At 41.9% G+C, this 20,732-nt stretch overlaps 1 long non-coding RNA gene across 1 annotated transcript; it reads left to right on the forward strand.

The window, feature by feature from the left end:
- The first annotated feature begins 34 nt into the window (after window positions 1–34).
- On the forward strand, window positions 35–17,389 carry LOC104529803 (uncharacterized). The gene is made up of 4 exons (XR_728065.1): window positions 35–102; window positions 15,372–15,437; window positions 15,525–15,581; window positions 16,649–17,389. It is a non-coding gene; the product is annotated as an uncharacterized LOC104529803 (long non-coding RNA).
- The last annotated feature ends 3,343 nt before the right edge of the window (window positions 17,390–20,732 follow it).

A 20,732-nucleotide genomic window follows, 5' to 3' on the forward strand; every position in this document is an offset into this window, starting at 1 on the left:
CGGCAGCGCCGCCCGCCCGGCGCCCCCCGCCGCCCGGCAGCAGCGCCTCCGACCCGCCACCCATCGCTGGATGTTCCTCCACTTTACCCACCGTATCAAACAGTAAGCAGCTGCTAAAAAACAAAAACAAACAAAAACAAAACACACAAAAAAGTCAAAAAAAAGTAATAACATTATATATGAACTGTGTTTCCTACTTGATTAAAAATATAAAGAACTGAGTGTTTATTTCCCTAATTAACCAAGAACTTTTGTACACGTTTAAGCTATTATTATTAAAAGTGTTTGCAAAATGGTCAAGATTATAATATTGCTGAATTATATAAAAAAAAGTCCTTTTCATGTTGAGCTAACATTTGACTTTAGCACAAAAAAAAGAGATATTTTAGAACACGTAAAATAATATTTTTAGTTTTTTCTTCTCATTTTGTTACCAAATTTCAAACCTTACATGAAGGTTACTATAGTATATTTGACACCCTATATACCTGTGATTAGAGATGTGTATATATATATGAGGGCTAGGCATGCTGTGTGTCTGAGCTTTGTCTAAATGTTATGCAGAAGTTTGTAGAGTTAAAAGGTACGTAGGTTTAATTCATGCAAGGTAAACAATAAGTGCTCTCTTTTATACAATATGCATTGCATCTGGACCTTAAACATATAAAAATGGTCAGTGAAACTTCTGTGAACATGAAGAAAAATTATTAAAAAAGGCATTTAAATGAAATTTGCTAACTTGTGATTTTTACGTTTGAACCAAAGTTATTCAAATAGTAAAAACAAAAAAAAAAAGAAAAGAGGAAAAGGAAAAAAAAAGAGAGAGAGAGAAAAAAGAAAAGTAAAGAATTTCCTTCCATAATATTTTTTTCTGCACCTGTTTGGTTTACAGCTGAGTAGGCGTATTGTCATTATTGTGTATATGAGATGTACTTGTATTGTTCATAATATATTTTTTTTTATTCTGTGTACTTAAAGTACTTAACCTGATGTGCAGCGGTTTCCAGTCAACCTGTTTTTGGACAGCAGGTAGCAAGTCTTTCCACATCGCCACTGGCACTAGCACTAAATTCATGAGAGGTCTGGACCGATGCTTTGATCCCTGCCAGTGCTGTTAACTTCTGTAGGCCTGTTAGAAATCAGGGCGATGCAGTTGCAGAGGAATCCTACTGAGCCATGGGGTTCGGAGTTTGGTTCTAAAGTGAAAGCTGGTGTGTGTCTGTAACGGATTTCCATGTAGCTGTGGTGCTAGTTATTACTGGCTACATACCTGGAGAGCCAAGCCGTGCCCTTCCCTCCCCGTCCCAGCCTCCTCGCTGGCGTGCATGCTCGCGGGCTCTGGTCGAAGCCTAGGGTAGGGAAACGGAGATTTGTCAGAACACTAATCTGTCCAGGTGTGTTCTCCACATTGAAATTGTCTGTAATAATGATGAGAATAATAATAGACTTTTACAGGTTGTTTTTGTTGTTTTGGTTTTTTTCTTTTGAAAAAAAGTTGGTGTGCTTTTAATTGACTAACTTCTTGCTGCTGTATAGTAAAATATTAATATATTTTTATCATTAAACTGCTGCATGACTATCATCATTACGAGTGAAGAGAAAGTGTTATAAAAAAAGATGCCTTAAACAGCGAAAACAAAACTTTTTTTTTTCTTTTCTTTTCTTTTCTTGGACAGAATTCAGTAGACAGCGTTTCAGAGAAACTAGGATTTTGTTCCACTTGGAAGTTTTTTTGGGATGCAATCATTTTTCTTAACACTCTTGGCAAAGTTAGCCGGCTGGTAGACCTAGCTGCTGCGCGCAGAAGAGCCACCTGTACGAGCAGGAGCTGCCTGCGCTTCTTTACTGATGGTCGAGGATGGAGTTTCGTAAGGGTGGGGGAAAAAAAAAAGCTTGTTTTAAAGACTTTTCTTTCCTGCTGTCTTTTTGTTCCTGTTTGAAATGATTAATTCCCTTTTTCTTTTTTTTCTTTTTTTTTTTTGAGATGTACTGTAAGTGTCAAAACAAGCTGTTTCCATTGTACCATGAGTTATTTCCCTTTAAAGAAGTTTTCTGTTAGTGTTCACAGAAAGTTAAATGCGAGATGCCGGTAGTGAGGTGTTTCTGTTTCTTTTAAACAATCACTGGAAATGTTTAAAATTGCTTTAATGTGCACTTTCCTATTTCCCAGTAGTAAAATAAGCTTGCGGAGTGCATAATGTGACATTTGAAATGGTTCTCAACTGCATGTAAACATTTGTCTGCTAACCTGCTTTCAAATTGGAGGGTTTGGATGGGCAGTTCCATCGATTATTGTACTCCAACTGTGATGCGAGCGGGACTGCGTTCTCCATGCTGCTAGACGTAGTTAGGAAATTAATTGCTTTGGTTTTGCTACTTGATTGATTGTCTCAGTCCTGCTGTTCACTGCCCTCCCAAAAAGTTGTCACGCTGCCGACGGACACGGGTCCGGCACTCGTAGTTCCACGTTGCTGCGTTGTGCTCCCAGCAATAAGTAGCGGGAGGCGATGAGAGCGCGGCCCTGTCCTCCCATACCCCTCCGGCTCCTGGGAGCATCAGTAAGGAGGCAGGCTGCTCCCCGTGGTCTTCCTTGCCCACGCCACCTGGATCCTGCCTGGGTTCCAGCTGAGTTTAAGAGGAGCACACGGGCCCCACGGTTCCAGTCAAACCAGTACAGTCTATAACAGCCCGCTGGCAGTTTTGTGAACAGTGTTTGAGAACTTGTGGTCAGTTTTTGTCTCGTTTTGGGTTTCTCCTGCGTGTTTCATTGGTTTTTGGTTTTTTTTCTTCTTTTAACGCTCGTTATGTATGTTTTAGGACTTGATGAATGATGGTAATGAAAGACTAAAATGACTGTAAAGCAAGTTTGTGGGATTTCCCTTCTGGTTTTGATTTTATTTATTTTTTGCTTTTTAAATTTTTTTTCCCGGAGGTGCTCAGTACTTTACCAAGGCTCTAATATCTCAGTATTTAAAACAGGGTACAGAAAACCCTGTTCAATGTTAGAAGAAGAAAGGTATATTTGACCATATGTGTTGTTTTAAAAAAAGACAGTATGCTCAAATGTGCCAAGATACCTAATTCCTGAGAAGTATGCCTTATATTTTCCTTGATGATATGCTTTTAAATGTCTTGTAGAGTAGGTCCAAGAGCATGATAAAAACTACTTTATAATGACTACATGCAAGAAAACTTGAAATTCATTGCAATACTGACATTATTTTATTTTTAAGTTAAAGGGACACTGTCAAGTAATTTACTGTTTAAATACAACTGTGGCTTTATGCTAACAGAGAAATGTCCTCCAAATTCAAAGTCCTTATTTTTTTTTTTGTTGTTGTTGTTGTTAAAAAAAAAAAGTTAAATTGCTCTGTCTCTGAGAAGTTAAATTAAAAAAAAAAATAAAAAAAGAGAATGAGCTGCTGTTGATTCCTGCCTCTTCTTTGTGGTCCCGCTTGTGAAGCCGCTGCGAGAGGCAGCCCCCTGAGCAGGGGACTGGCCGGACCCTCATTGCGTTGGCTCCAGGCAAGTGGTGCCAGGGAGGGTCAGGGCTCTGGCCAGGCTGGAGAAGCTCAGAAATTCAGCTCGGAGCTGCAGGCAGGACGCTGAGGTTCCAGCAAGGCTTACTCATATGGGCTGGAGAGCTTTTCTGTAAAATTAATTTTTTTAAAAAGGAAAAAGAGAAAAAAAAAAAATACTTGACAGTGTCACTTTCTTGCGTATCCCTTGCAGGGGTTGAAATGTGCTTGGTGTAGCGCTCGCTGAGAAGCAGTTCACAACCTATCACTTGACTGTTGTAAAGTGCAGAGGAGCTGCCCGCTGTGGGCAGCGGGTGCCAGGCAGAGACCATCCTCTGGTGATTTTAACCCCTGCTCAGAGCCGACCGATAAACTTTTTTTTTTGGGAGCAATTACTTTGTTGCCTTTAAAAATAGCACTGTAACCACCTTTTTTATGATTAGCTGTAGTGTAACCTTTGTCCCTTCAAACTATGCAAGCTATGAATTGTAAATTAGGGATCAGTTAAACATAGTTGATTATATTCAATCAGATGGCATTCATGCACTAACTGGAGTATATACAGATAAAGCTATTAGAGTGACTTGTATGCTAACAGCAAGATATAACATACCTACCTATTCTAAAAAAAAAATGACTATTCATATTGTATAACAGGACTGTGGGGGTTGGGAGGGGATGATATCTCTTACCTTAAGAGGGGATTTAAGATTTTTATAACTGTTTTTTCCATCAAACTTTAATATTTTTGTCAAATTTTTAGGTATTTAATTTGTAAAATAGATTTTACTTTGTACTGGCATACAGAAAATAGGGGTTGATTTAAGCTTTTTTGAAGCTAAGTGATCAAGTACATTTGTAATAAAAAGTCAATGGATCTATATCAGTTGTACTCACTGTTTTCATTTCTTGTACGTTCTAATGCAGTGGTGCTGTATGTCTCCCAAAGAAAAAAAAATTGGGGAGGTGGGTGGAAGGAGAAGGCAAAAATGTCAGCATTGACACTGCAAATTGATGCGACTTTCCGTATGCAAGTGGCCTGTGGTCAGTGGAGATTTGGTAGATAAGTATTTTTACTAAAAACACAGTGTACTTTTTCAAGAAGGGTTTATGAAAACCTGGCATTTTTGGCATGTCTTCACTTCATGCTTCCACCTTGGTGCCTGTAAAGTCTAAAGCCACCCTTTGGGAAGCGTGTTTCCCTGGCACTTAAGAAAAACAGAACTAAACAAAGCAAAACTGATTTCTTCTGAGGTGGTGAACTACAGCACGTTATGTTTTTGCACCTGCACACTTTGTCTCCCTTCCTCAAAGATCTGCCACACTCTACTTTTCTCCAAGTTTAACAGGTTACACTTTTTTTTTTTTTTTAAGTAAAATTACTGAGCATTTTGGATTGAAGACTTCAGCAGATCCACTGAGTTTGGATCCAACACCTTGCAGAGCACTAACCTAATTATTTTTTGTTTGCTTTAAACCCAGACCTCCCTTTTCCCATGCCAGGGCATGTACCAAATCTGATTGACTTGTCTGTGGCAGAAGTTGTGGGAGCTAGAAGTGGATAATCCTGACATTAATGTACAAGAATGCTAAAACAGGTTTACATTTCAAGGGGCTCTCATGAAACACAGAAACTCAAAGTGTAACTAGAACCAACCAGTAACGAGTCTTTCTTAGGTCAGTTGGAAAGAAGGCAGCAAAAGCAAATTCTTCCACAACTGCAATTTGCTCATTCAAAAACTTGCTGCTTCTTACTGGCTTGGATTGCTTTTTGACAGGTAGGGCTCTGCCTAAAGCGCTGGAGAGTTTCTCTGTTAAAACGAGATTGTCAAGAATTTTTGATTTTTAATTGCAAATTAAATCCTAGTTTGCACCTTTTTTTTCTTTTTTTTTTCCTTCTCATTCCCCCCCCCCCCCGCCCCCTCTACCTTTGCCTTTTGTCAGGCTTACCCAGACTTTCTTTTTATTTTCTTACTGTCCTGCTCTGCTGGCTGCCTGCTCCTTGTTAACTCAGCTTGTGTAATTGAAGGGTCACTGTTCACATTGGTGTTTGGACTATGTGGAAGAGGAGTCCAATATAGTTTTAAGTTCTCACACTGGGCTTTATATTTTTTGCACATGCACTTCTCTCCCTAAGAGTTTTATTCTTCTTGGCTTTCTTCTATAATGCGTGAAGATAAGTGAAGGGATCTGAATTTTTGGTAGAACAGAGACGCGGGCTGCACACGAAGTGTTGTCAAAATGGTTTGGCAAAACCAGCAAGGTAAACAAGCGAGTTCCATTTTTAGTCTTGATTCCTTCTGCTGTTGCCATCTCCTGTGCCACTTGCAACAATGAAAGATAATTTCAGCCCAGAGCCTTTTTACAAGCCTGTGGTTCCTTTTACTCCACTCGCTTGCATGTGATTTAGCTCACTGACACCACAAAATGTTGTGCATGGGTTGCTAATGTGGCAAGGAGATACGTATATATAGTTTAAAGCTAATTAAGGTTAATCTAAATGGACTTTCAAAATTATAACCTTTTTAAAAAGCCTGTTTTAACCAGACCCTAATCTTCAGACCTGAAGTTCATAGCATTTTTTTTTCTCTCATGTTGAAATCAGTGTGGGTGATGGCCTGATGGCACAGGAGAGGCGCTCCTCTCGTGGCAGCTGAAGGTCCTCTGCCAGAGTGCGGCTGCCTGCTCAGCTCCCTTCAGTGATGCTGCTTCTCCTCTCCCATATCGTTCATGCCAGATGGTCTTGGATCTACTCTGGGAGTTTCTTTTAGCCTGCCTATCCTTTTTTACCTTTTGTCTTTTGAAAGCATTTCAGTTCTCAGTGGGACTGTGTTTTAGCAGCACTACAGTCTGGGGAAAAGTCAGCCTGCATAGGGGTCCGCAAGTGGGCTATGAGGCTTTACTGGGCTGTGCATTGCTTGTTGTTAATTGCATTGCCTGTTAATGCAGGACTGAACAGCTGTAGATAGCAGAGAGAAGTAAATGCCAAATCATCCATTTTTAGGGGTCCACAGAGTTACTCCTCCAATGGTATACTGGATATTTTATTGCAATTTGGGTGGCATAAAAGTTGCTGCTGGAGAAGTACATTGGAAGGGAAAGGAGCAGCGGGTTTGCACCTCGTTTTGAGGCCTAGGTTCATTACTTGTGGCGTACTTCTGCTCCTTCCTGGATCAGCCATCAGCTGGGAGAGTGCTTGCTTTGAATGGGCATCTTCTGGATCTCCCCAGCAGGTAGCTCGGTCTTAACTCAGATAATTCCTTGGCTTTGCTGGTCATCAGTTTGTTTGCTGTCTATCCTGACATCAGCTTTGCAAAAATACACACCTTAGCCTATTCTTAGGCTTAGGCCATGTAGGAGATTGAAGTGAAAAGAGGACTGGCTGCAACGCTGGCAGTGGAATTTGTGCTGAGCCCTCCTGGCTGTGGTGCAGAAGGTTTTTTTTTTCTTGAAACACTATCTTGAAATATGCAGGAAGCGAAGAAAAGCTTTGTTCTTTCCATCGCAGATCAGAGAGGTGAGAGGTGTGGAGTTACATCTGCAGCATGGAAGGATGTGCCCCTCTTGGCTAGTGAGACCTTGGAGGGAGGTGGCTGAGGTGGGAGCTGATCCACAGCGTGCTGCTGGGAAGCCAAAGTGCATGCCTTGGAGAGATTTAGACAGCTTTTCAGGGAAAAATCTCTACACATTGAAATGTCATCCCAGTCAGCGTGTTGATTTCTATGGAGAGCTGCTTCTAAAAGGTGGCTTGCAAACGGCATCTGAATCCCCATGACCATGTCAACTCCCGTGGGTTTGGATTTCATACTGGACATGGTGCACAGACCATGCAGCAGCCCCCATGGATGACTGTCTTGGTGAAAGAGATCGTGTCTCGCTGACGCATGCCAGTGGTTTCAACTGTGAGGTGACACTGTCATGCTTGTGGGAAGGACTGGGAGCTGAGGCTGGGCTCTCAGAGACACCTCATCATCCTGCTGGACTGATGCACAGTTGCTCTAGGGTGGGCCAGCACAGGCACAGGGAGCTTTGGGGCTGGTGTGCAAGGACACGTGAGCTGTGGGGTCTCTGCTGTGGGGCTGACCTCCACTGGCGTATTTTCAACTCCTCTGTGTCACCAACTGTGCTGATGTGTCCAGTGCTGAGGTGAAGCTACAGGCTTCATGCGGTGGCTGGAGGAAGCTAAGTCTATATAAAATATATGCCTGGGTAATTTATATTGCTAGGAGTTGAGGGCGGAGAAAATGAGCAGTGGCATTTTTTTTCCATTGCTGGTAAATGTCTTGATATGCAACTCAAGCTCAAATCACCAGGTGCTCATCATATCTACAGTGCCCTCCAGCTGGTGTGTTAGCCCCAGTTGAACACTGGCATGGGTTTTGTTCTTCTCACTCTGGATAGAAAAGCACGCTGTCATGTACCAGAGTGCAGGACAGCATTTGTGCAATCTTGGGCAGGACCTGTCTGGATAGGACATCTTAGAGCAGCTCTGTCATTTGAAGGTTAGCAGCATTGGTTTGAGTGTCTTTCTCTCCCCTAGACTGGGCTTGCTCTAGTGTCTCACTAGGGAATGTGTTTTATTTCTCTGTGCTCTGTCCTGGTTGCAGAATAGTTTGTGAGTGCAATACAAGCTGCTGGCTTTATTGCCTATAGTCTCCTGAGGTTTGGAACTTGCTTTTCTTGGGCTTGCCTTTTGCTCAGACATTTATTATGGGCAGAGATGCTCAAATCAGCAGCTCCTTGGGAGTGTGCATCAGCACATTGGTGTCAGCTGGTCCAGACTCCTCAAGACTCACCTGGAGGTCAAGAGGTGGGCACTGGGTTTTCAAGGGCCAGATCTTCCTTTCTGCATCAGTCCAGCAGAAGCAGGTCCAGCTGTCTCACTTCTAGGCAAACTGTGCTTGTTGCTCTGTCAATACTTCAAGAAATGCTGGGGCTAGGAAGCGTGGATAAAGGGTTTTGTGAAATCTGGTATTTAAACCTCCCACTCAAGTGATGCTGAGGAGAGCTGGCAATGTAGCATTGGCTTATCAGGAACTGTGTGGGCAGGTCAACTTAAGAAAAATGTTGTGTGAGCAGCACCAGAGGTGAAGAAGCGAAGCCAGTGTCTTATCAGGTACAGATTCCATAAATGGAGTCAAAATTTATTTTTATTAAAAAGATTATTTTATTTAAATAAGAAATGATGGTAGGATCACTGTTGCCAGGGGCTGCTGCAGGGCAACCAGGCAGGTCTCTGAGCAAAATAGAAGCTTTGAATTATTTTCTAGCATTAATAATTCTGAACTAAGCACTGCAAATTCATGTAATTGTCATCTCTGCTTTCATGCATGCAAACAATTTAGTTTGTGGATAGGTCTTTTGACAGTGTTGTGTTCAGAGGCTCATTCAATCTTTAAAAAAGAAATAGTTGGCTTCTGATCTGCAACTGTCAATAAATGAGCCTTTGCAGGCTTCTGCAAGGCCATATGTAATTTATCTTGTCCAATGAAAGTCTCTAATTGGTGATTTAAAGTAATTTAAAAAAGAATCCGCTAGTAGTCAGTCTATTTTTAGATGGACTTTATATGGTCATAAAGTAAAAATCCTAGCTTAATTATGAGAATCGAAGAACATTGGCTTAATTGTGCTAGGAACTGCACATGCAAGTGCAGAGAGGACACACTTTACGAGTGATCTGATAAAATACTATAGAGTGCAACAAGCTCCAGAAAGCGTCTTGAGGCCAAAGTTGCTGAGGTGGTGGAGAAAAGATGGCATTAAATCATCTGCAGATGGTCCATCCTCACCTCAGCTCTGGCTGCCTTGCCTTCTATTTCTGGAAATTTGACTTGCAATGGGGCAGGATTAAAGGGACAATTTATAATTTAATACTAAAGCCTTGGTTGAGGAGTTGTTCTCTGTTCTGGAGATGCCTCCAGAAGCTGGGGAAGTAGCTTTGGGTGATTTGAATGGCAGAGGATTTGGTCATGGGAAATACAGGCTCCACTCACAATGATTAGAAGATCCATCTGACGAGATGCCTGTTGAGTAGACAAGTAGATCCTGGAAGATATGAGTCCTTGGGGCAAGCCTAGAGCTGTTATCCTTGAAGCTGAGATATGTGGGAAGGTAAATTCGGGTGACTGGGAAGAAGACAGAATTTAGGACATGGCAATACCTCTTCCTAAAGTCTTAATGCATGCCTGGGAAAATGACAGAAAGGGTATGATAAGTGGGTGAAGTTAAGAGTCATGACTTTGCAGCCTGGGCTGGTTTGCACTTCAGCCGAGGCATCCCTAGACTAGTGGCACAGAAAGTGGGGATGGTTTTGGGAGGATGAACTGAACACAGTGCTGGTGGAAGGATGAGGCTGTCAGCAGTTGGGTGCAGGCACTGAATGCGAGTGCTGGGGCAACTTTTTGGTATGGGGTACGAGGAGATTGAGGGCAGAGTTGTGTACATGGAAGGAGCAACTAGCTGTCGGGGTGCAGATTGGGATAAGAAGTGGGCATATGGTCCAAATAAGAAAAATGTCTGTGTACCAGTGTGGAAACATGAAATAAAAATAGTTGTAGACTGCTCAGCAGTGTCAAAAGACCTTGGCATAGTTGGTCTGATTGAAACATGGTGGGGGGGTTGATGAAAATCAGTAACATACTGCATTACCTGCCATCACACTATAGCCTATAGGCATGCTAGGTCATAAAGGTGTGAAGGAACACTAGATCTAAAAAGTTGCCATAAAATCTGAGAGGAAATTGGAGTAGTGATGACCACACTGCCAAGTTTATGTTGAGTATAAATCCCATATTTTAATGACACAGACGTATTAAGAAATTTTCTATTCCAGAGAAGAAATAGTTCGTGTTTTTCATAGGGCTTGGGAGAAAACCATGCTCATGCATCTTCATAAACCTGTAAGAAAAAGTAAATTCAATTATGTCCATGCTATCTGTCCAGATTGTTTGGGAAGGAGCTGGCTAACATTTTGGTGAAGAAACATCTTGATTTACTTACAGGATCATTTCTTTTAACAGCCTGGTATAGAGTTATCTTTGATTTAGGACTAAACTTAAGAACTGGTTCAAGATACAATTACCAATGAGTCATTGAATAGCAGTGACCACAGTACAACTGCAGGTTCAGCATCCTCAGAGGTGGAAGGCGCTGGACTAAAAATGAGACTTGCGTTATGGAATATTGCAGGGCAGAAGATCAGAAAAATAAAGTACTTAGACTTGTCAAGGCAGCCCCATAGATACCTGGAAAGGTTACAGGTACCCAAGTTAGGCAGTACTCTGTTGTCAAGGAGCTTCAGAGCTGAAGTGGAAATCAGTTACAAAGTAAAATAGTTACAAAGGAAGGGACTTCTGGAGTCCAGCAAGACTCCCTCAAAAGACAGAAGTCCAGCTCTTGCAAAGTAGACTAAAAGAGCCATTCTGCACAGCAGGTAACTTGTGATCTGAAAATTAAGCGGTTTAGGAGGAACTTTGAATAGTCGGGGGCCTTAGGGAGAAAATGCTGTCTTAAGTGTATCAGAGAGAAGGCTTGGGGAGAAAATCTGAGTGTGCAGGATTGAAGGCACAGTTCATTTTCTGCACTACTTCATACTAAAGGTGTTTTCCAACCAAAACAATTCTGTGATTCTATGATTCTGCTTAAGTGACTTCTCCATGTCATTCTGGAGCACAGGGCATGTTTGAGAGCCTACCTGTCCATCACCTAGTCCTTTTAGATGGTAAAGAGAAGGAGCCTCCTTCTGAAACTCAAGTGTTTGAAGCAGAGATGCTGGAGCAAAGTAGTAAATTCAAGTGGAAGAGCAACAGGTGTACCTAAGAGCTTTAAAAGAGCTAGAGACTGAAACAGTAAAGTTACTAGCAAAATTGGGGCTGTTAAAAAATAGCTTAGCATTCTCCGTGACTAGATAACATCCTAATGTCGGATATTATTTTTTTAATTAAAGTATTAAACGGGGCACTTAGAATTGCAGATCAGCAACCCTGATCTCCAGTTTGAGAAGAAGAAACTGAAGTGGTGTAACTCTTCAGTATGTGATAGGTTGAAAGCAACATACCTTCTGCAAAGAAAGGAGATTGGACTAGGTGGTCTTTGAAGGTCCCTTCCAATCCAAGCCCATCTGCGATTCTATGATCAGTCTTGTTTTCTGGGTAATCTACCAGAGCCTTTGAACATGTTGATAAAACAGCAGAAGGTGGAGAATCAACTGTTCTTTATTTGCATGTTTTAAAATGTTTTTATCAAGTCCTCCCAATAAGGTATTAAAAAATTATGTTTGTAATGCGAAGAGAAATATCATGGAGTCCTTCTTTCTTTGCAGCTGATGTTGATCACTTGGGCAGCACAAGGTAGACAAAAGTCTAGTTGGCGATGGTGTTTGAAGGCTTCCAGGTCTGCATTTTGAGTAGATCTTCAGCCTTTGAGCAAGTAAGTTTCCTCTGGAAAACACAGATTCATTAAAACCAAAGTTGCTCGGTGGAGAAGGGCTGATTTTCATTTAACCTTTCTGGTGAGCACATCAAGATCCAGACTGCAAAGTCTGGTTGACCAAAGAGGAGAAACAAGCCCAGAATACTGGGTAGCGTGGCATCTAGATTTCTTCTCTGATGTGACACCCCCAGTTCAAATTCCTAACCTGAGTTTGACTCACAGGGCTGCCAGATCCCAAAGCATGCCTCAGCAACTAATATTTTGGTTATGTTCTGTTTTCTTTTGGGTTTTTTACCAAGAAAAACCTAAAAGGTTTTTGTTTTGACAGTGGGCAGAAAGGGAAGGAGCGGGGAGAGAAGTCTGGTCAACATTCTTCAGGTCTCGTCTAGCTCTGTTCTTGAGGCAGGGTTGTCTGTGTGTGCACATGTGCAGACCTGTGTCTCTTCCCAAGAGACCTAGGAGGACCCATAGCTATCTGGTGTGAGCTAGAGCAACCCTTTGCTGCTCTAGCTTAGTTTTAGGCTTCTTAAAAGTCTAGAAGCCATGGCAAATACCCTTGCTTCTCCCAGCTTCCCTGTCTTCGGTAGATCATGGTTCCAAAGAGTAAGTGCTTTGATAAATCATCAGAATTGGCAATAGGAGCAGGTTAACTGCAGGTACGTCAAAGCTTAAATATAAGAATATAAATATATATCTTTAAATATAAGAATTGGCAATTGAGAGAGCAGAGTGGTTGGTTTATACTAGAGAAGTGATTTCAGCCTGGCCACAACTGGAAAATTCAGAAGAGCATGATAAGGTCTGGTACTGGGAGCATGCAGCGGCGGGGGCAATAGGCAGGGGGGAAAAAAGCAATTTGAAATGATCCAACAGTATTGCTAGGCTTTAAGTGATTTGTTCATCCAGGAAGGAGAATATCTGATTCTGGGTAGCAAAAGCAAATGACGTGGAGGTGTATAGCCTGCCGTAGAAAACAACCACGTGTTACAGACTGAGGTGCTAAATTCTGAGAGGCTGCTGTGCTGAGCTTTCCTCTGACACAGTTCATTAGACCCCCACAGTGTCCCTGTGCCGTTTTCCCTTGGTAATCTGGTGGCTGTCACTGGCACAACCTTTGTCCCCTTCCCCTAGAAATACTAATTTCATTAAATTGCTCACCATTAGTTAAATTATACCAGCTGACTTCGAAGTACTTAATATTAAAATGTCATGGTATGCTTGCATGATAGTTATTTGATGTAAGAAAAAAAAATCTCTTGTGCTCTCTCTTTAGGAATTTGGGCTTTGAGTTTCATTGGGGAGCGTTGTATGTACCCAACTGCACGGGATCAGGCCCATCTCTTTTTTAAAATGTATTTCACATCTGAGATTAGAAAGGTTCTAGAAGACAAATCAGAAGATTAAGTTGTCTGTTACAGGCTCAGATGAAAATAGCGACTTGTACTAAAGGCTGTCCGTCCACATAGACAACTGCACGGCTGCTTCTGTTTTAACTGCTGTTAAAGGTCTGGCATTTTGGTAACAGTATCTTTTTCTAAATGTACTGAGTATACTTGCCTATAAAATCTGTTAGGTACAGATAATTATTGTTGGTATTCTGTAAATTAGGTCTATACTAGCATTCCCATTGGACTAGGCTTAATATTGTGAGTGTCAAAGATGACTTGAAAAAGGAAAATTAATTTATACCCTTTTAATGCGGTTCTACCCCTTGTCCCTGTAAGTTGTTTGTAGAGGTACCAGGAGTGGTACAATAGTGTTCCTCCTTTTACTTGCTGTGATTCTCCACAGGAGAACATACAGATTTAAATCTGTTTTTCTGTCCTTTGGAGACACTGAGATATTATCACAGTGAGGTCCATGGAAATACCTGGATAACACAGGCCACAACACAGAGATAATGCGTCTTTTCCGTTTTTTTCCTTTTGCTGTCAATCAGGCCTCCAAGCTTTTTTTTTTTTTTTTTTAAATGTAAAAAAAATTAAATTGTTTGAGTAAAAATCACTTCCCTCATCTATTTGGTGCAACATCCTCTAACACCGTAGGTCCATTCAGGCTGGAATATTTGTGGTCTTCCAGAAAAGGTAGATGGGACTGGAATTACTAATGACAAAAATTGCCCACATCAAGCGAGGGAAATCTTTGTTTTTAAGACAAAACCAATCCAGACCCTTTTCAAACACCCTACAGCACACCACAAGGGTATAAATACCTACTTTTTCTTTTCCAGGTGATCTTTAAGGCCAGGTAGCAGCAGGCAGGGTCAGTCTGTCCGAGTGGATGGGACGGGGGTCCTGCCCTGCAGATTTGCCCTGTTTTGGCATCAAACCCGATGGTTTTTAGGCTGGGCTTTTGCCCTCCAAGCCCCAGCACAGCCAGTGCCATTTAGCATCTGCGCTGTTTCATGCTCCTTTCATCTTCACGGGTACAAGACCCTGGCATCTCCGCAGGTGATACTGCTCGCGCATTGCCCAGCCACTCAGTGTGCGTTCAGGAGCTATGTGTGGTTGGCTTTCACCATGTCCTCAATTTTGATCCCTAGGCCAGAAAAATTAGGACTTTCTCAGTTAAAGAAAAACAAAAAACCAAAAACCCCAAAAAAACCCAAAAGTGAAGCAAAATCTCTGGAGGGTGGTGTTTCCCCACGGTAGTGACGGCTGTTCACCACCTAATTCTGTTCAGCCATGACCCCTGGTTCGGTTCTGATGGGTTTTTAGCCATCTTGACCTCATGTTTGCAAATATTTCTGGTAGTATAATGCTCTATGTACAAATATCTATGTGGCTCATGTGTATGTTTCTGTGGTTCAAGTCAGCCACAGACTTCTGGAATTTCATTGTACTTTGGTTAAATGTTGGACTTTTTACTCTTCTACTGTATGACTTCTTGATTTCTCTTGTCCATTGTGGACCAACCCTATTTTTGGAAATAAATAAGCATGTAAATAAAATGAATGGGTTTATGCCACTTACAAGAAAATGCTTTATTTAAAATACACACTCAGTCTTGTAAATTTTATGGTATCTCAGGGAACTAACAAGGCTCAGGCACCAGCAGCCTTGGTGATGAGATACCATATTATGTACAAATTCATTTCCAAGTGGATTCAGAAGAAGACTGTCCATCTCCTGAGACAAACTCCGATAGGACCAGCCTTGTGGAGGGTGGGGGTGGATCTAGAAAGAAGTGTGTAGTTTAAGGAGAGTAAAGGAAAGAAACATGACTTTCTTCTCAACCCAAGGCTTCTGGTTTGAGGTGTCTGGGTGCCAAAGATGCTGCCGAGGGTAGGGATGCTGTGGAGCAGTTCTCAGCTCCTGCCCAGGAGCACATTGAGGTCAGGAGTGCAATGACTCTTTTTTTAACTTCTCCATATAAACCAATATTTACCAGTAATCCTGTGTTTCTGTTTTTGTTTTTTGGCAGACTTTTACCAGTAAATATCGGTTTATTCCTGAAACCAGAAGCCCTAAACATACCTTTGTTTATAAGGTCAGTTGTCATTTTGTCTCTCTTGTTCCCCGCCCCCCCCCAGTACAACCCAGCAGGTGACTGAAAGGTACCGAGTTTTCTTTCTAGTTTTCCTGCTCTGCATCTCTGGGAACTGGAGCCTGCAGGACCTAGAGCCTTCTGTTGGTAACGTAGACCTGAGTTTACAAATTATTCTTTTGCCATTTTAAAGCCTGCTTTTAAGGACAGAGGTGTTCCCAGCTGCCCACTACGGGAACTGGTAGAAACCCCTGCAAATGCATAAATTACTTCACCTCTCCAAAGCCTGTGGGTAGGTCTCTGACAAGCATCTTCAGGTTTGGGGCTGAGAAAATAATTTATCCAAAAATATACACTGAAATATACCATTTCTGTTTTACAGTGAGCAGGACTGGGGGAGGGAACGGTGGGAAAGGAAATTGAAAATTCCCTTCCCTCCCCCCCCCACCCCATTTTTTTCTAATTTGCTGCTGGAAAGCAAGTGTGATGTGAAGAGGAGGAGAGAATTTGAAAGTTGCCCTTCCTAAACTGATTGTAAACTCTTCCTCCAAGGCTGGGAGAAAGGGCAAGTAAAAGATCTGATCCTTAAAAGGACATTGCTAGGTGTCTGGGACTCCAAAAGCAGCTGGTGCTTTTTGATGACAAGAATCGCTTTAGGTCATTTTTTCAGAGTTTTGGTTTACACCAAGACAAATTGACTTGGGAGCATTGAAGCTTCTTTTTTTATTTTTATTTTTTTTTTTTTTTTTCCCCCCTGCAAGTGTTTGCTGCCCAAACACAACAATGTTATGCTAATACTCAAGAAACAGAGAAGCTGGCGAGGAATAGAAAATGAGTTGACTGTATGGTGCCAGCCAATTTTTTTCTCCCAAGCAAACAAAATGTAAAAAATAAAACCAAAAAAAAAACCCAACCAGCCCTGACCCCAAAAAAATGCACCCTCCCAAGCAAGCAAGCCAAAGAGGATCTCAAATGCCTAGTCTGGTTTTATCATACATGATTGGCAAGAGCATTTTTGATATAGCTGCAACCTAACCATGTCCCTTTAAGGAGCACCAGTGGCTAATTTCCTCCCAATGAACCCAAAAGCTGAGGTTTTTGCAGTTTTTGAGTGCAGATCGAAGCTCCTGCAGCCTTAGTTGGAGTCCAGAATGAGGGGAGCCCGTCCAGCTGTGCACTTTGAGCTGAAAACTACCTTTCCTCCCCTTTTGCAGCCTGAGTGGTTCTGATTGCTGGCAGTTCTGTAATACAACTTTAATCTGAGCAATTGAGGCTGGTCCTACATTACCTTCAGACGTCTTGCGGAGGACTGCTGTTACCAGTTTGGTACTCAAAAGCAACACCCCACCATCAGAAGTCACTTACTTTTTTTTCAAAGGCAGTGATAGATTACCCTCTCTAGCCCTAGTGGAAAAATGATAATTGCGGTGCAACTTTCTAATAAATTGTTCATATACTCATAATTGCATTGCAATGCCAAATTGGAGAAGAGATCTGTTAAAGGTATATATTAGTCTAGATTTTTTCTTATTGTAAATACTGTAATTTTATAATACTGTCAATATTTTATTAACTAAGGAATATTTAAAAGAGTTTAATCTATGGTAGTTGATTTATTTATAGGTTTATGTTGCAGACAATATTGCATTACATTCTAATGTAAGATTAACTTTCAGCATGTAAACATTGATTTAATATATCATGGGAAAGATTAAGAGAGAAAACTGTAATATCTATCTCCCAATTCCCAGTTTGGAATTATTTAATGAAATATTAGAAGGTTTTGAGAGCTTGTGAATCTAACAACTGCAGTTGGATTTGGAAACTTGAATTTTGAAATGTACCTGGCTCTTTCACCCTGTGAATAAGTTTGCTTCAATATCTAATCTATATAGTATGGAAGTCTTTATTTTGAGCAAAGGGACACTGTCAGATCAATTTTAGATTCTTGTTTTCAAGGTCTGGGGGGCAGAAAGCAAAACTCACCCCCAGTGCATGCATGTTAATTTCTTTTTAATCGTAAGGGGAAAAAAATCCTTTTCTTGTTGGTTTGGGTATTTGACTGGAAACATTCCCGCAGCAGTTTGCATCCCTGCAGCCGGGGTGCAAGGTGGAAATCCAGCCGCTACAAGGAGCCTCTCCAGTCCCGCTGCCACGGTCCTGCCATCCCTGGCGCCGGCTGCAGTCAGAGCTTGGTGAGATGAGTTGGACTTGATGATCTTAAAAGGTCTTTTCCAACCAAAATGATTCTATGAGCAGAAGTGCACAAGGTCCAAAACTTGCCAATTTTTGACCAAAGTTTTTGTTTTTTTAAAAAAAAATCTCTCTCTCTCTTTTAGCCTGATGGTGTCCCTTTAACAGCATAAAGATGTTCACGTTCTCTGAAAAACTATCAGAAGTTGTTTTCTTTTTAAGGCAGGGGAGAATTGGTCTGTAATACATTTGCAGCGTAACTTGCATAAAAAAACCAAAACTCTTATCAAGGGTTTTCATGGGAGTTGGTATTTTTCGAGTGTAAAAGTTAATCTTTATTAGAGATGTGCCAATCTATACTGCTTTATTGTAGTGTTGTTACACTTAGGCATTTCAGTTAACTTACAAATATATACTGTAACAGTATACTTTGTACAGATTTATTTAAAATTTATTTGAAAACTGAAATAAAGTAGGCAGAAAATAAAGATATTTATTTTCCATTTGACTATGTAAGAAGGTATCATTCTTTTGGTTTTAGTGCACTGGTGTACCAAGCCTCAGAACCACTGCTTTCTCCAGCTCATAGGATGCTTTTCCGAGACTGTGGATACGTGTATGTGTACTGCTGTGTTGATAAGTAAATGCCAACGATGGAGTTCGTTGCTTTTATACATCCCAAAGAGAAGTTCTCCACCGTTCATTTTCTGTTTTCTACTGAAAAGGCGTGTGTTTGTGAACAGTGTTCACACAAGTTCTGCCATCCCACTCTCACATCAGCTTAAACCAATGCCAGGATGGGAGGATTTGCCTGCGTACCTTCCCCAAAACACTCCAGTCCGCAGTGGCATCGTCAGGGAGCAGTTCAAATGTGTGTCCTTTGGGCTTCGTGTAAAGCAAATGCAGAACAAGAAAAATCAAGATGTTAAATCCATTAGAAAACAAATTCCTTATTGTACAGTAGTATGGAGATCTCTAGTCAACCTGCCATTAATAATAGATTCTTATTTTTTGAATGATCTATTTAAAAGAACAGCAAGCATTGTATTTGCTAGTAAATCTGAAGTGTTTACATGGAATTACTAAATAAATTATTTGATCTAAGATGGCTCTCATCAGTGCTGATTTTTGATGCTGGAAATTAATTTTGGCAGCTGCTTTTTTAGTTCCTGCTGTTCTTTAAAATCCTCCAAAGAAGGTTTTTTTCAATGCATCCTTGTGTGTTAGATTAGGTTCTGAGGAAGACGCAAAGCATGCCTCTCCCTGCGAGGTCAGACAGGTCTGACAGGAGTGCTAGCTAACATTTTCCAACCCCCTCCACATCATGAGACTGTCCCTTCATACCCCACACAACTGATTACGTTGCTGAGACAGAGCAGGATGCTCTGAACTGAAAGCCCTGTAGCAAATGCTTAGCTGCAGTTTTCGCTGGTCTGAGTCCTGGTGGATGTATATATCTAATTTTTGTTTTAGCAGAAACCGTTGGGATAGAAGTAAAACATCTTCCTTCAAGGTAACAAGTTGTCAAACTCAGTTTCAGTGTGGCTTGATCCTGCTTTCTGCTGCAGGAAAACCCCATGCTCCCGGGGGTTTTCATCATCATCATGCCCGATGATCCTGCTCAAGGCCATCTGGTCCATGGGCAGCTGTGAGAAGCTGAAGCAGATGAGTGCTTTGGATCATCATCGAGGCTGAAGGAGAATTTGGGGGGCTTCCACCTACTTCGAGCAGCAGAGGACTGGTGCTGCTCTCTGATGTGGGGGAGCTAGCTTGCATGGCTCCCAAAGCACTGGGGCACTCCCAGAGTGGAGGATGGAGGAGGTGATGCCCTGTCTTAAGGCTCCTGCCTGGCATGAAGCAGGGTTGGCAGGGTTTCTGGTTGCAGGTGGAAAGCAGGAGGAGTGAGAGTCTGGATGGAGAAATTCATGTAAAAGGACCAGGCAGGAGTTATCAGGCAGTCGTTGCAAATGCAGAGTCTGGCCACACTGTGTCCCCCTCGAAGCGCTGCATACGCTTTGCTCTTTCTTAGGCACTCAAAACTGGGAAAAAAAATGAAACTATAAATAATGCAATCTATCCCTGCATTTCTCATTTCCTAGGCTTCCTTGTACAGCATGCTAAGTCACCTAATGTTTAATTCAATGCTTTCAATGCTAGATCCCCAGTTAGAAAGCCCCTGGAATGCTTCCATTATGCACTATTGGAAATTTTTTTTGGTCATGGATTTCACACTTCATATTCAGGGTGGGATTCATGTTCTCCCTGCGCATGCTCACACTGCAGCAGCGCTGCTGGCTGCCTCATGCTTGCGAGAGCCATGACTCAGCTTGGGGGTGGTGAGCCCAGACCCCACACCACGTGCACAGCCAGTGTCTCCCCCAGCTACCCGCTCCCCCTTCCCACTCCTCTAGCCCTTGCTGGTTTAGAAAGGTCCAAGGTTTCCATCCTGTGGCCCTGCAGTGCAGTCCCAGCTGTCCCTGAGCCTTTCACTCCCAGCAGCTCACGGATCACAACATACTGCACACTGCACTGCTTCCATGGAAATAATTCTGCTCTCTGCTTATTCTTCTGAATAGTGTATTTATACACATCTTTTTCTTATATGAGAGCTAGCACATGGTTATAAGCAGTATAACCTAGTAATTTTCTTTCTGGTTTGTGGGGAACTGAGCACACTGATAAAAGTACTACATTTATCTAAGTAACATCAGGAAACTTTTTGGGACAAGTGTTTCTCCAGGCTGATACCTACCAGCCCTGGCCAATGGTTGGTACTTCAGAAGCAGCTGGAAACAGCTGCTCTGCACCTTGCTGAGCCATGCAAAGCCCTTATTATGGAATAAAATATTTCCTCATTAGCTTTATTTCCTAACCCCATCCCCCACACTCTCTTTTTAGCATAAGGAATTACAATCATAGCTCGGGAAATGATTCAACCCACTGCTGAGCCTCACAGCTCTAATGATGCTCTAATACAGGGCCAGGAGATAACAAGGTGGATTGCCTGACCCGCTCCAGGGATGCCTACAGCTCCAGTCTTGCTGACTTTGCTGCCTCCTTTTCTTATTTTAATGCTTAAAACAAAAACCAAACTGAAACATCAGC

This window comes from Antrostomus carolinensis, unplaced genomic scaffold (genome assembly GCF_000700745.2).
Source record: "Antrostomus carolinensis isolate BGI_N321 unplaced genomic scaffold, ASM70074v2 scaffold41188, whole genome shotgun sequence".
In the NCBI taxonomy this organism is placed as follows: Eukaryota; Metazoa; Chordata; class Aves; order Caprimulgiformes; family Caprimulgidae; genus Antrostomus; species Antrostomus carolinensis.